Consider the following 12,849-nt stretch of genomic DNA (forward strand, 5'->3'; position numbering starts at 1 on the left):
AATAAGTCCATATCCATGTTTCTTGTTAACATCGTGCAGCAGAAGGGGGTTAGAATTCAAGACAAAGTAGAGAAAGAGCTTTCACATGATGCAGATGATCCACCACTCAAAATGGAGGTCACATACTGTACATATGATGGAGCTGAGGAAAGGCATCCTTATGCCCATGTAGATATTTGCAAACAATGCAAACTCCACATTGCCGTCAGCATCATTCTTTTTGAACTCTTTTTTTGTTACTGTCACTTCCTGCCATTTTCTGCAGAGGACTTAACATGACAACATCCAGAAAAGATGGAGATTGAGGTTGAAGACAATTAACAGCTTTCATGAGGTCGAGATTGCTTTTGGAAAATCTTGTCTCCATCTCTACAATGGCTATGTCCAAAATGTTGAGAAGAGCTCTCTTCATACCCTGGTCAGGAGTCAAGGAGTCTTCTGCATGTCCCGCACTGGACATAACAGCACTACCTGTGAACACTGAGCTCATTGTTTTCTTCATTTTAGCAGCTGGTGCAGACATGCTGGCTAATGTCTCACTCTCCTCATCCTTCATCTGCTTCAGAGACTGCAGAGATGCACTGACTACTTCTGAAGAACAGCACAGGTCAACAGAATGAGCCTGCAGCCTGGCATTTGCAGACTTCAAGGAACACAAAACTTTTAGAAGAAACTTTCCTGTTTCAAAGAAATGATGCACCCTTAACATCATCAGTTACCCTGATGCCTCTGTGCAGATGTCAGCAGCAGCAACTCTGTCCTCTGTTACCTCTGACAGGATACTCATAATGGCATCCTGATTCTCCACAAGGCACTTGGTCACATCATGATGTCTTGTCCACCTGATCTCCAACAGTCATTTCAGGGAAGGGAACATCATAGTTCTGTGACACATAATGATGATGAAAAAACGAGTGTAGGAATCCTGATAGATCAAAAAAGGTTTTTGCACATGGCTCTGCTTATTTATGTATGGACCACTGCCAGATGTAGCTGGTGGTTATAGCAGTGGCTATACGTAAGGTATATCCTTCCTTACCTTCTTTTGCAAGGGGCCTGAACCCCACCCCTAACCCCACTCATGACATAAGCTCCATCATAGCACTGACTGACAATTTCAGCTGCACTATAACTTGAAACAAAAAGATGCTCAAAAATTTGGGTGGTAATAAATTCTGCATTTAACTGATTGAGGTCAAGCAGACCAATCAACTATTCCTCTGGAATACTTTTACAAACAAATCTAATTATGACTGACATATTCTCTCTGCTCCATCACTTCTGATGCAAAACCCCCCATAGGAAAAATCTGTTGCTCATATGTTGCTTGATCTCGTCTCTTGAGATCAGTTTGAGCGTCTCATATTCGTATCATTCTGTGATCATTTGCTTCTTAACTCTTGCTCCTAAGGGTCCCTTAGGAGCAAGAGTTAAGCTATAATGAGAAAAGACATCACTGAGACAAATGAGGTTGAGTTGAGATAACGGTTTGAGCAATAATTAAGAAGTGGGAGAGACGAACCTAAGACGCTCATGAGACAAATCTGAGAAGAATGAGTCCTAAAAGAGATCTCATCGTTGTCTGTCTGATGTCTCTTTCATGTCTTAATCATTTCTCTTGAATGTCTAACCAAAGCCGTTAATGAGAAGGATATTTGAGATATATTTGAGAAAGAAAAGAGAATTTATTTTTATAGCAATGGTCGCCAATCCTGGTCCTCAAGGGCCACCATCATGTAGGGTTTAGATGTTTCTTTGCTCCCCAGATGTGAATCAACAGGTGATTAACCACCTCCTGCAGAACTTGAGGAGGCAATTCAACCACTGCAGCAGATCTGTTAGAGCAGGAAAACAGCTAAAACATGCAGAACAGTGACCTTCAAGGACCAGGATGGGAGACCACTGATATACAGTAACAGTAAAAACAATACTAGAAATGTAAATGCTTTACACTTTATTTGGGCAGCACCATCATCAGTACAGCATTTGAATTGTGGTAGCAGTATTAGACACTTTTTAAAATATTAAATGCATTAAGTACATGAACCATGGCATACTCAATCTGGTTGACACGCTGGACATGAATACTTCCAGATTTTAAACAACACACTGAAAAAAAAAAAAACATTATAAAAACATAAACATAAAAACATTCTCTGAAACTTGCAGACTATCAAATCCATGAACCAATTTGAGAACCAAATTAAGATTAAAAATAAGAAAAAAGATGGAAGAGAAACCAGTCCGCATACTGTAGATCATAGCAGTGGCCTTAGAACCTGCTCTGCCCTACATTTGCTGACAAAGGCTTTCTTGAGCTTGGCCTCTTCAATTTGTTCCCAACCAGGTAGAGTGGCACATCACAGGACATAAGCTGTAAGACAAGAACATTAAAATCTGGCATGAGTAAATTGATAATAGACCGCACATAACAAACAAAGATAACACTTCAAGCTAGAAGCAAACTGTAGTTTTATAAAAGCAGCTGCATAATGCTACCATAAGATTACGTTTCTGTCATCCTTAAAAGCAGCCACACGTCGCTTGAGAGGACATCTGTTTCAGTTAAAAGAATTGAAATGCAGCATACTATGGGCATTAAATATTTAACAAATAAGGTTCAAATCTGTTTCATTTCATTTTTCATGATACAGTCCAGATCAAACATTTAAGAAATGATCAAAAGTCTCATTTTGCATGGTTGGCTCTTAACAAGGGAAAAATAATAACCATGTCTTCATTGGGACGCTGAGGGCTGATCGTGTCAGACGGCAAACTGTGGAATAAGATATTTCAACGAATATATATTATGCTATGATTAAGAATTTTGTGGTCAATATTTTTTGGATTGTTCAGAATATTTCCATTAGTTTTTTAAATTAGAGCACTTTGGCTTAGGTCTTTGTTCTGTTTGAGACTGAAGAATTATCCCTTAGTGGTACAAAAGTAAAGATTGGAAAAAAGTCTGTTATACTTAGAAAACTTCATAAAGCCACCCTTTAAATTGTATTTTATTTCTTTTAATGTGACACAATCTTGCTATTTAAATCAAATTACCCCAAAATACGGATTTTCAAAGCTAAATTTTAGGTTAGCCAGGGCTGCTCATTCCTGGTCCTTGGGATCCATCACCCTGACTGTTTTCCAGATCTCCAAGCCCTGCTAGCTGTTGATCAGCTCAACCAGATGTCTCCACATACTGACTGAATGAACACACCTGGTCCAGGTAATCAGCAGCAAGCAATTCAGTGAGAGTTGGAAAACAAGCAGGCTGGTAGATCTCAAGGACCAGGGATGAGCAGCCCTGAGTTAGATTAATAAAAGATTAATTAGAATAATTAACTGCAGGTCATGATTAACTAACCACACCCAAAAATGAATCGCATGACAGCACTCATAAATATGTACCTTTGCAGAAACTCCAGGGTTGAAGCCAGCTCAGTTGGATAATGACTGTTAAAGCAGAAGTAGCTTCTGAACATCAGTCATAGTGCTGCAATGTTGTTGTGTACGATGGAGCGGTCCCAACTCAGCATGAACCTCCTTGGGGAAAAGCAAGACTGTCCTAAAGACAGAACAATGGATAAAGTAAACATGTCACTCATGTACAGTGTACAAAGACAAAACCTTTAGAATAATTTAACACTGGAAACTTTACTTACCACATACAATAACAGTTGGAGTCAACGGCACCTGCTGCATCTGGACCTCGTCTGCATCTTCTACAAGAACATGGCATCCTCCTCATTAAAGTAGCAGAGCAGAAGAAAGCGCATCTCTTTAACATCTCATCTCTTCTGAGCAGCCACTCTGCTCTCCCCGCATCATCTGCAGCCTTTTAGAGTTTGGAAAAACGTCTTGCTTTCATCATTTCTGCAAAAAGAGTGCAAACCATTTCCTTCCTTAGTCTTGGGCCAGGTCTCTTTCCCCTCTGCACAAATTCCTCAGAAAACTTACTCCATGGAATTTCAAAGCTGTCCTCCCAGTCAATGTATGTACAGTCCTCGGCTTCTGGAAGATGTGGATGACAAACTTCTCGGTGACTATAACAAAAGTGATGATGATTGTGTTGGTGAGGTCTCAACAGATGACGATGTGCTGTTCTCTGGCGTTTGGTCTGCAACAAAAAACAAACAAACAAACAGTATAAGTGTATTAAGTTTATACTGTACTGTCAGTGTGTTACCATTCATATTCATATCCACTTCCGTGCATTACAAAAACTCATTTGTAATGTTTGACACTCACATTTCAATTTCCAGAGAGCAAGACGTTTCCGGGCTTGAACAGGTCTCAAAGCTGGCAGCAAGTCAGCCTCTTCTATGAATCGTAGATCCTCATACAACTCCATTTATTCCAATGGACTGCAAGTGTTCTTCCAGGATGTCTTTTGTGGCTCTGGTAGGACCTCCATAATGGCAGTGTGGAGGAACATGGGTTCTGATTCACTCATTTTCACGAGTATTTAGATCACCTTGAATCAGAGAGGGGAAAAAAACATCATGTACACACATTTTATACAGCACAAAGTAAGATCTGGAAAGGTTTTTAAATATGATTTATGATTCACTAAAATCCTCGTACATATCAGTGTTGACATTTGTTGGCTTAGCTACATCTGTGCTCTCTAAACATCTCCACCACTGACAGAGGGCTGAGAACATGTTTCCCTAATATGCATACTTAAATTTTCAGATTATGCTTTCTAGACATGTGAGCAGTTAATGATAACTTTACTTTAAACACATGTCCATAACCAGTTTCAAAAGATGACATGACAGGCCAAACGTCTGCAAGATGATCTTTTAAACAAGATAAAAGCTTATACAGCGTAAAAATTGAACATACAGTGAAACTGCACATTTTGAAGTTTGCAATAATGGAAATGGTCTGTGGTGTCGTCACACTGTGAATGGGATGAACCATGCAGACCCTTAACTTAATGAAGACAGAGCAAAATGTCTTCCAACAGTTACTTAGCACTCACGCGTTTGGAAAAATATCGAGGCTCATTCCTGTAAACTCTGCACTGCAAATAACTCTTCAATGTCTCTATTTTTATTACAAAAAGCACAAGTAAACCTTTATAAAATGTAATAATTACTTATACAGCCAAAGCCACCGCGAGTAGCCCAGACGTCTGCATTACTGGCAGAGCTAGCTTAAACACCTTTAGCATTCAACTGAGTTCAGAGTTGGAGGAAAGAAATCGCAAACTTACCGTGCAAACTTCAAAGATTTTATTTGAATCTTTTCCAGACAAGCAAAAAAAATGTTGGAGATTCATCCCACGGATTGTTAAAACGCAGAAAAAATACGACAAACGCTCGTCAAAAGTCTCTCGTTCTCTGCACTTCTCCCGCTTGCAGATTCCGGCCCGTTGGTGACGTCAACCACAGACTTTTCCCTCCCACTGTGATCAACCAATCAGAAATCTGTGTCAAGTGAGGCTGTGATACAGTTTAAAATTCAAATCGGGTTACTCCAGGCTTCTGTTTGTTCAATATGATGCAGACTAAAATCAAGAAAACAGAAAATATTTTCAGCTTGTTAGGCTGCATGAAGGGGGATTTTTAAAGACAAAGATAAAGTAACTCAAACTGAACCCCATAAATCTGTACCGTCCTAAAGTTGATTTATTTATTTGATTATTTTTATTTGTGTATTTTATTTGTTTCAAATGTAAGATCTATTTTTTGTTCACTTTAAGGTGATCCAAATATGATCCCAAATGTCCTTTATTTAGTTCAGACATCAATGTGTTAAATGTTTTATACCCACCAATATATAAGTGTGCGTATATGCACTTATGCGTGTATGCATGTGTGCCAGTGCATGCGTGTGTTTGTGTTTAACTAAACCTAGCACCATTAACCCAACATACATTCTTGTTCATTTATGTTTATCTAAGCAGTCAAAAAAAAGTTTATTAAATCGACACTGCAACGTTGTCTTGAAATTTCATGTTTTTTAAAAAGTTTCAAAAATATGTCTTTTGAGGACATGACCGTCTTAATGATTTAACTTTTTTTTCTTGAAATTGTAATTAAGTTATATAAATATGTAAGCAATAAACAACTTTTTTAAGTTGAACATAAATAAAATAAAAAATGTTATTTTCTCGAGATGAACTGTAATGGTGTCATCATAAGACTCATTTTAGGGCTCGTACTACTCTCATTTTTCTTTTTGCTGAGACAATAAAAAAATAGGCTAAAACAAGATCTAAATTATTGAGCAACGAAAGACAGAACCATTTATGTCTTTCACTGAGACGTAACTGAGATAGGGATTTGAAGTAAGGATATCAAATTGAGACATACTTGAGCGCAACATAATATGGCTCATTTTTCTCTCAATTGAGATCTGGAGAAGAGACAGTTGTGAGAGAATTTTGAGATCTCAAACAGTGCTCACTGTGAGACTTATTTCTCAGGAGAAATGTTTGAGAAGAATGAGAAAAGCAGTTTAGTCTCAAACAGTTCTCATTTATGTCTAGGAGACGTAAATGTGACAGAAACGAGATCTCATCTTCAGTTTTGCTTTGCTATGGGCCAGCAGAATCTACGTTGTTCTAATTATCCTTGATTTTCTTTAATACCATTTTGGCCAATGTTTCAATCATTTCATTTTGGATGTTGTGAGAGGTGTATTATGCATTTTGTGGTAAGTGTTTGTTTATATCGTTAAAATTGGGGTCCTTTGTCAGTGTGTAATCAATCCTTTTTAAGAACAGCCCTGCAGATAATTCATCATTTGAGCTTTCCACCCTGCCTCAAAGTGGAAGTTCATTTACTGCAAGGAACTGATCTACTTCTCCAATTGTTTTTATATAATATTTATTTATTTCAACTTGAGTGGGCCCAAATAGATTATTAATGGTTTCCCCTGTGGCTTCTCTTTGGGACATTTCAGACCAGGTTTTTTTATGTGACATTGACTTGACACATGATTTGTAAAATGTCCCTTGTCTTTTTTCAGTGCTGTTTTCCAACTATTAAATCCTTGTCAGGTCAGTTTAATTCTGTTTTGGTTTTCTTATTTTGTGATTTCTTTTCTCTTATTCCATTGTATTGCAGTTCGTTCTGTTACAATAAATGTATACATTTTACATCGTTTTACTTTATTTTAATTATATTTTCTGTGTTTTTAAATGTTTTCAATTAAAAGAGAGATAACATCACTTCAAGAGTAAACATATTCGGATGCCACTTTTTGTGTTGATAATGTTATAGTGAATTGACATTAGTCTGAAATGTTGGCCTTTGATTGTGTCAGGGCATCATTCCAGTGGACCTCCATTGTGATGCCTGAATAACACCACTCTTCCAAAGTGCATCTTAATACCATACTAGACTCCTTTAAATCAGTTTAAAGTTGCCACACGAGCCCGCAGACCTATTCATCTACACTCTGATCCCTGCATGATCCAGAAAAAATATGCCTTTTTCATTGGAAGGCAATGCAATGACAATTACATTATGGTGGCTGCACTTTGGGCATCCATGCGTCTACTTTGTCCCCAATGATTGGTTACACTCTGACTGTGTGGCTCAGCTGGGAGGCAGAGGTGATGCTCGTGGCAGCTCCATTGTTCAGTGGAGAACTTCTTTACGTGCAGCTGTTGTTGCTTCTGATGTGATTTGGCCTTTTTCTCTTCTTCACTTAAGATGATCAAAAGCTTTTGGTTAGGGGGCGACTGGAGTGGCTCACAGGCCTGTTGAGGGGATAAAAGTTAATAGAAAGAGAGTGGTGTGTCAGTGTGACTTCACACAAAGTGAAGTTAGCATCTTTTTTTCGATCAACATTTGAAGTTTCCAATCCTTTTTTTTTTAAATACATTTATGATTTAAAACAAAACTAAAAAGGTCATTGACACAACGGAGTATTATGGTTACTTTAAAAAATATTTTTTTATAGTAGAATTAGGTTGTAAAATTATCAGAAAGTCGTAATTTTATGAGAAAATTATGAAGAGGCATGTAAAATAAATTCACAAATGTATTTTGTAGAATTACAACTTTTTTCCTATACAAATTTAAAACTTTATTCATTTAAACTTATGACTTTTTTCTCAGAATTTTACAGCTTTATTCTTCTGTTTTCATTTTATTTGATTTTTTTTATGGTGGCCCTGACACATCGAACATAAACTACAGCCACAGCAATTTAAAGAAATACAAGAAATAAATGAAGATTTTAGACATGTTTATCTTTATTACCCAATGTATTTGGACCAGGTAGCCCATATCAGATGAAGAGACCTAGGGCCTCATAATAAATGCTCTACTTTTACACACTCCTTACACATACCACCACTTTAGCAATGCCACAAGATTGAGATAAAAGCGCATTCTACATCCACCCATTTTTGTTAGGTCACCATTTCCACATTACTCACATGAGTATCATCCCATTGTGGTTTGCAAACAGAAAAAGCCCCATAAACAGACCAAAATAAACCACACGTAACTGACTGTCCCACCTGGGTTTGTTATATTGTTTTTTGCTCAGCCCAAGAGGTTTGCTTGGACTGGATAGGCATCTGCATGTGGTGCTATTTTGTATCTGGTGCAGTCTGTTCCTCTGTTCCTGTCAGACATACAGCAGAACACATACAGACCTGCTGTCACAGAGTGTTTTCCAGCAGGCAAAACCGTTTTAAGCAAGAGAGACACAAGCCTCCTAGCATTCAGGCGGTTTACTCTGCACCTCTTAGAACTCAATACGTGAGATAGAGGCTGTCTGACAAGACCCCCTCTTTCCAGACTGAGAAAGGAGGTGGAAGAGGATGAAAGGAGAGGGGGAGAGATACAGGATGCAAAAGAGAGAAAGGAGCCTGGAGACTCTTTGCCTAATCTTTATGTATTAACAAAAACAACATATTCACTCAAGCTTGCCAAAGCTTTCACAAACTCCTGAAGGAAGAGATTCTTGGACAGGATTTGTTTGTCTCTCCAGTAGGGATTGTGTGTGTGCATGCACGAGTGTGTGAGAGAGAAAGGGAGGCATGACTTCATACCGGTCTAAGTGTGTCTAAGTTCACAGCTATCAAAATGCATGTGTTGTGTCCAACTAGTTGAAATTTAGACAGTAATTGGTTCATGTGTCTGAACTCTGGTGCTGTCTGAATGGTGTCTAGGTAACCAGTTTATGAATTTTTCATCACCGGGAGCAGCCTCACCTTATTGCAGCTTTAGCTTTCTTCAAAGCTCTTTGTTTGTCTAAACTAAACTCAGGATGACATAGCTTCTGGGTTTGTGAGTGTGCATGTGTGTTTTCCACTGACTACCCTATTCAAAACAAATTCTTCTCAAAAAAATCACTTTCAGCCTAAATCAAGCTATTGTGATCTTTTTTCCCCTGATTTCTGTCTTTCCTGCTATGATTGTATCTACTTCTTTCTCTGCCTGACTGAATTTCTTTCTCCCCTCTATCTGGCTGTGATTCTCTAGGGCTCCTCATGTTATCCAGCCAATTGATAGTGCATGCCTCCATGCATCACGGCTCCTAAACTGTGATTGAAACATCAGACAAGGAGCATGGGACCCTGGAGATGCTCCCGCCCTGACACCTCCTCTCAGCGCCAAGTTTTATCATATCCAGAGCCTGACTCCCACACGCATCAGGTACGCTCCAAAGCACTGATGTATATTAATCAATGACAATATGATTACCTCTGAATGGGCCCAATACATTATTTAAAACTGTGTGTCCCATGGCTTACAGCGCGTCCGCCTTTTTAAATTAAACTCAGAGTCAATAATTAATGCCAAGACGAACCGAAAGCATGATCACATAGCAGGCGTTCAGAGCATACAAGTGCATGCAGTCAGATATGTGTCTATACAAGGGCAGACCCACATGTAGGGGTGCTATTGGCACCCCTACATTGTGCCTATTGGCACTTGGCAGAGACTGTAAACTTTCCCCACTTCAAGCTTCAAAAACAGAGACAGGAATGACACTAACAGAAAGGCTCCTACTAGTTGAGGGTCAATTGTCTGAGGAAAAGTCTGGGATGTCTGCATGTGGATGGACTCGCTCCACAGTTTAAGGCCTCCGAAATCGGTCTGGTTGATAAGCCTCCTGGACAGAAGGGAGCAGCAGTAGAAATGGCTGTGAAGCATTTCGGCTCAACTGGAGCGCTTCTGTATCGCTGCCAAGAGCCTGATTACTCAATCCAGTTTTTCTCTTGTTCACAATCAGACCAAAGAGCTCCCAGTCCGGGCCTCACAGCAACCTGTCAATACCTGATACTGGCATAAATAACGCTGCCTCACAAAGGTGGTGCAGACAGGGCTAAAGGAAGAGTAATCTCCTGTACTGGCACCTGCAGGTCTTGACAACCTCAAATGGAGCTGCCGGGTTGAATGTAGGAAGGATCACCAGTTGACTTCAGTCAAGCCATTACATTTTCAATGCTGATGCTCTCATCTTGAAGTTGTAAAGAAAAAAAAAAAATATATATATATATATATATATATATATATATATATATATATATATATATATATATATATATATATATATATATATATATATATATATATATATATATATATATATGTGTATATATATCATTTTGTCAGCTTAAAAAAGTCATGTCAACACATTTCCGTTGCAGTAAACCAAATGTACTCGTTCTGGTTTTGTGGGCGTGAGGACAAATGAGTGTGATAGCTACATATTAGCTAAGGAAATGTTTCTATAGGTTCTCTGACGAAATTGACGAAAAGAAAGGTGTGCCTTCATCAATTACTGTAAGCAAAACCTCAGACTCCTGTTAAATTGCAGAACAAAATAGTTGCATGCAATTTTTGGAACAGAGATTTTTTTTGCCCATAATCAACAATAAATAGTGTTCATTTTAATTGGTAATTAAGCTTGATTTAAAAAAAAAAGTTTTTCTTGTTTTCCTTATTTGACTTGTTTCAGTGTTTGTCAAGGTGATCCATACAAACTAAAAAACACATGCATATAAAAAAGCCTCAATAAATATTAAAGTGGTGAAGTAAAAAGAAAGAAATTGCTTCCAGCAACTGTTGTGAACACTGACAAGCGAGCTTAAGCAGAGCCAACAAATGAAACCTAAAACGAGCATTTTAGAAGTATTTCAATCTCAGATAAAAGTGATTACTTTTACATCAACATTTCCTACATACATGGGACTCTTCTTTGTAAAAAGGGAAAAAATTATATATATATGTATGTTCTACTAATTAAAAACCAGAAACTTCTTTTTCTCAGAATAGAAATTTTCGTGTAGCTTCAGGCACACGCTGGTGGCCCTGTGACCGCAAACCAAGCAGAAAATAGGATGAGACACGCACAAGGGGAGAAACTGCTCGCTATGATAAAAACATCAATCCATCACTGTGTCTTCACGCTTGACCCTGTATTTATGTGCTTTAAATATTCAGATCTTATTAAATATTAGTAAAGAAAATCAAATTAAACTAATTAATTAGGAGTATGCATTTATTTCAATTTAAACTAACAGGTACAGGAGCAAATAAAGGGACCATCTGAACTACTTTTTGCCTGTTGCACACTCAAGAATTTGAACTTTTTTTTTTTTTAGGTTTCGGAAATAACATACATTTTATTTTTACTATTCGCACAGTTTTATAACATTTTGTCGATTTATTTTGGCTATTATATTCGCCAAAAAACATCTTCACACATACATTTACTTTATTTTCCAAAAGAATCAAGACGATTTAACAATAATATTTCAAGGCGGAAACCTTAAAAAGATCTTGCTCATTATTACCCCACTCAGCCTTTCACAAACAGAAATCCGACGTGAGCCATACTCACCTCTGTAATGACCTCCGCTTTCATTGTATGATTGATCATCAAGAGTTCCAGGGCATCCATCTTCCTGCCAGGGGAAGACTCCAACTTTGAACTAGGATTTTCAGGGCAAGAGTAAATAACTTTATTGCTTTACCTGTAAATTCTTTGTGATGCAACATCAAATATGACCCACAGTTTAGCTGACTAAAATACGGATTTAAAACAAAAAACAAAAATGACAATATAATACTGTTTGTTGATGGGGCTAAATGAGAGATCTTAAAGTTTAAGGTGGATCGTGAAAGATCGAAAACATTCAATGTGTGAAACTCTATCATTGCACTCAGAATAACTACTGATAATGAAAGTTACTTTCAAGTTTTCACTTCTTTTGTATTTTGCTTACATTATTGGCTTCTGTTTAGTTCAAAGATTCAGAAAACAAAGAACTAGGTCAGCCCACGGTATGTAAAAACACTTAAACAAAATACTTTTACTTTGACAGGGTGAAGTGTCAGCCTGCCCACTGTTCCAAAGATCTCAGAGAAGAAAAAAAAAAACATCAAAAAATGACATGTGAAACATATTGAACCTTGCATCTTTCTCCCAATGAGAACTTGTGAAATTAGAAATCCAACAATGAATAATTACTGTAATACCGCATTACTATTCATGCACTACACTATATCCCACACAGGAGCAACTTCAAAGTGTACACGCATAAGATTTGTAGCGATAGTCAAAAGTCATAATGCTTTTGATGATGTGTCAAACCCCACGTTAAAAACTGCTGCACTTCAGAAGACGAAACAAAAAAAAAACAACACTTTTTTTTTCATGTTGACATCTTTTTATTTTAAGATGGTCAAACTTCTATAGATTTAAACAACTGGTGTTGAATAGAAAAATGTGGAAAGATAAAACAGGAATTTGGATTAAAACACAAGAAAATGTAAAAGTTGGAGTTACTTTTTACACATGTTTTTGTCACTGTGATTTCTAAAACCTCTTCTGTTTTTTTAAGTAATTTAAGGATGAAATACAGTA

At 37.6% G+C, this 12,849-nt stretch overlaps 1 long non-coding RNA gene across 2 annotated transcripts; it reads right to left on the bottom strand.

Moving 5' to 3' along the window:
- Positions 1-1,937: 1,937 nt before the first annotated feature.
- On the bottom strand, positions 1,938-5,663 carry LOC111947150. 2 transcript variants are annotated; one of them, XR_002872971.1, is made up of 6 exons: positions 5,222-5,663; positions 4,249-4,474; positions 3,958-4,117; positions 3,663-3,835; positions 3,409-3,565; positions 1,938-2,374 (listed from the first exon to the last, which is right to left on the bottom strand). It is a non-coding gene; the product is annotated as an uncharacterized LOC111947150 (long non-coding RNA). The 2 variants fall into 2 exon arrangements; XR_002872970.1 differs by having other exon boundaries at positions 3,663-3,873.
- Between the last annotated feature and the right edge of the window lie 7,186 nt (positions 5,664-12,849).

Source organism: Oryzias latipes, chromosome 3 (genome assembly GCF_002234675.1).
Source record: "Oryzias latipes chromosome 3, ASM223467v1".
NCBI classification, from domain to species: Eukaryota; Metazoa; Chordata; class Actinopteri; order Beloniformes; family Adrianichthyidae; genus Oryzias; species Oryzias latipes.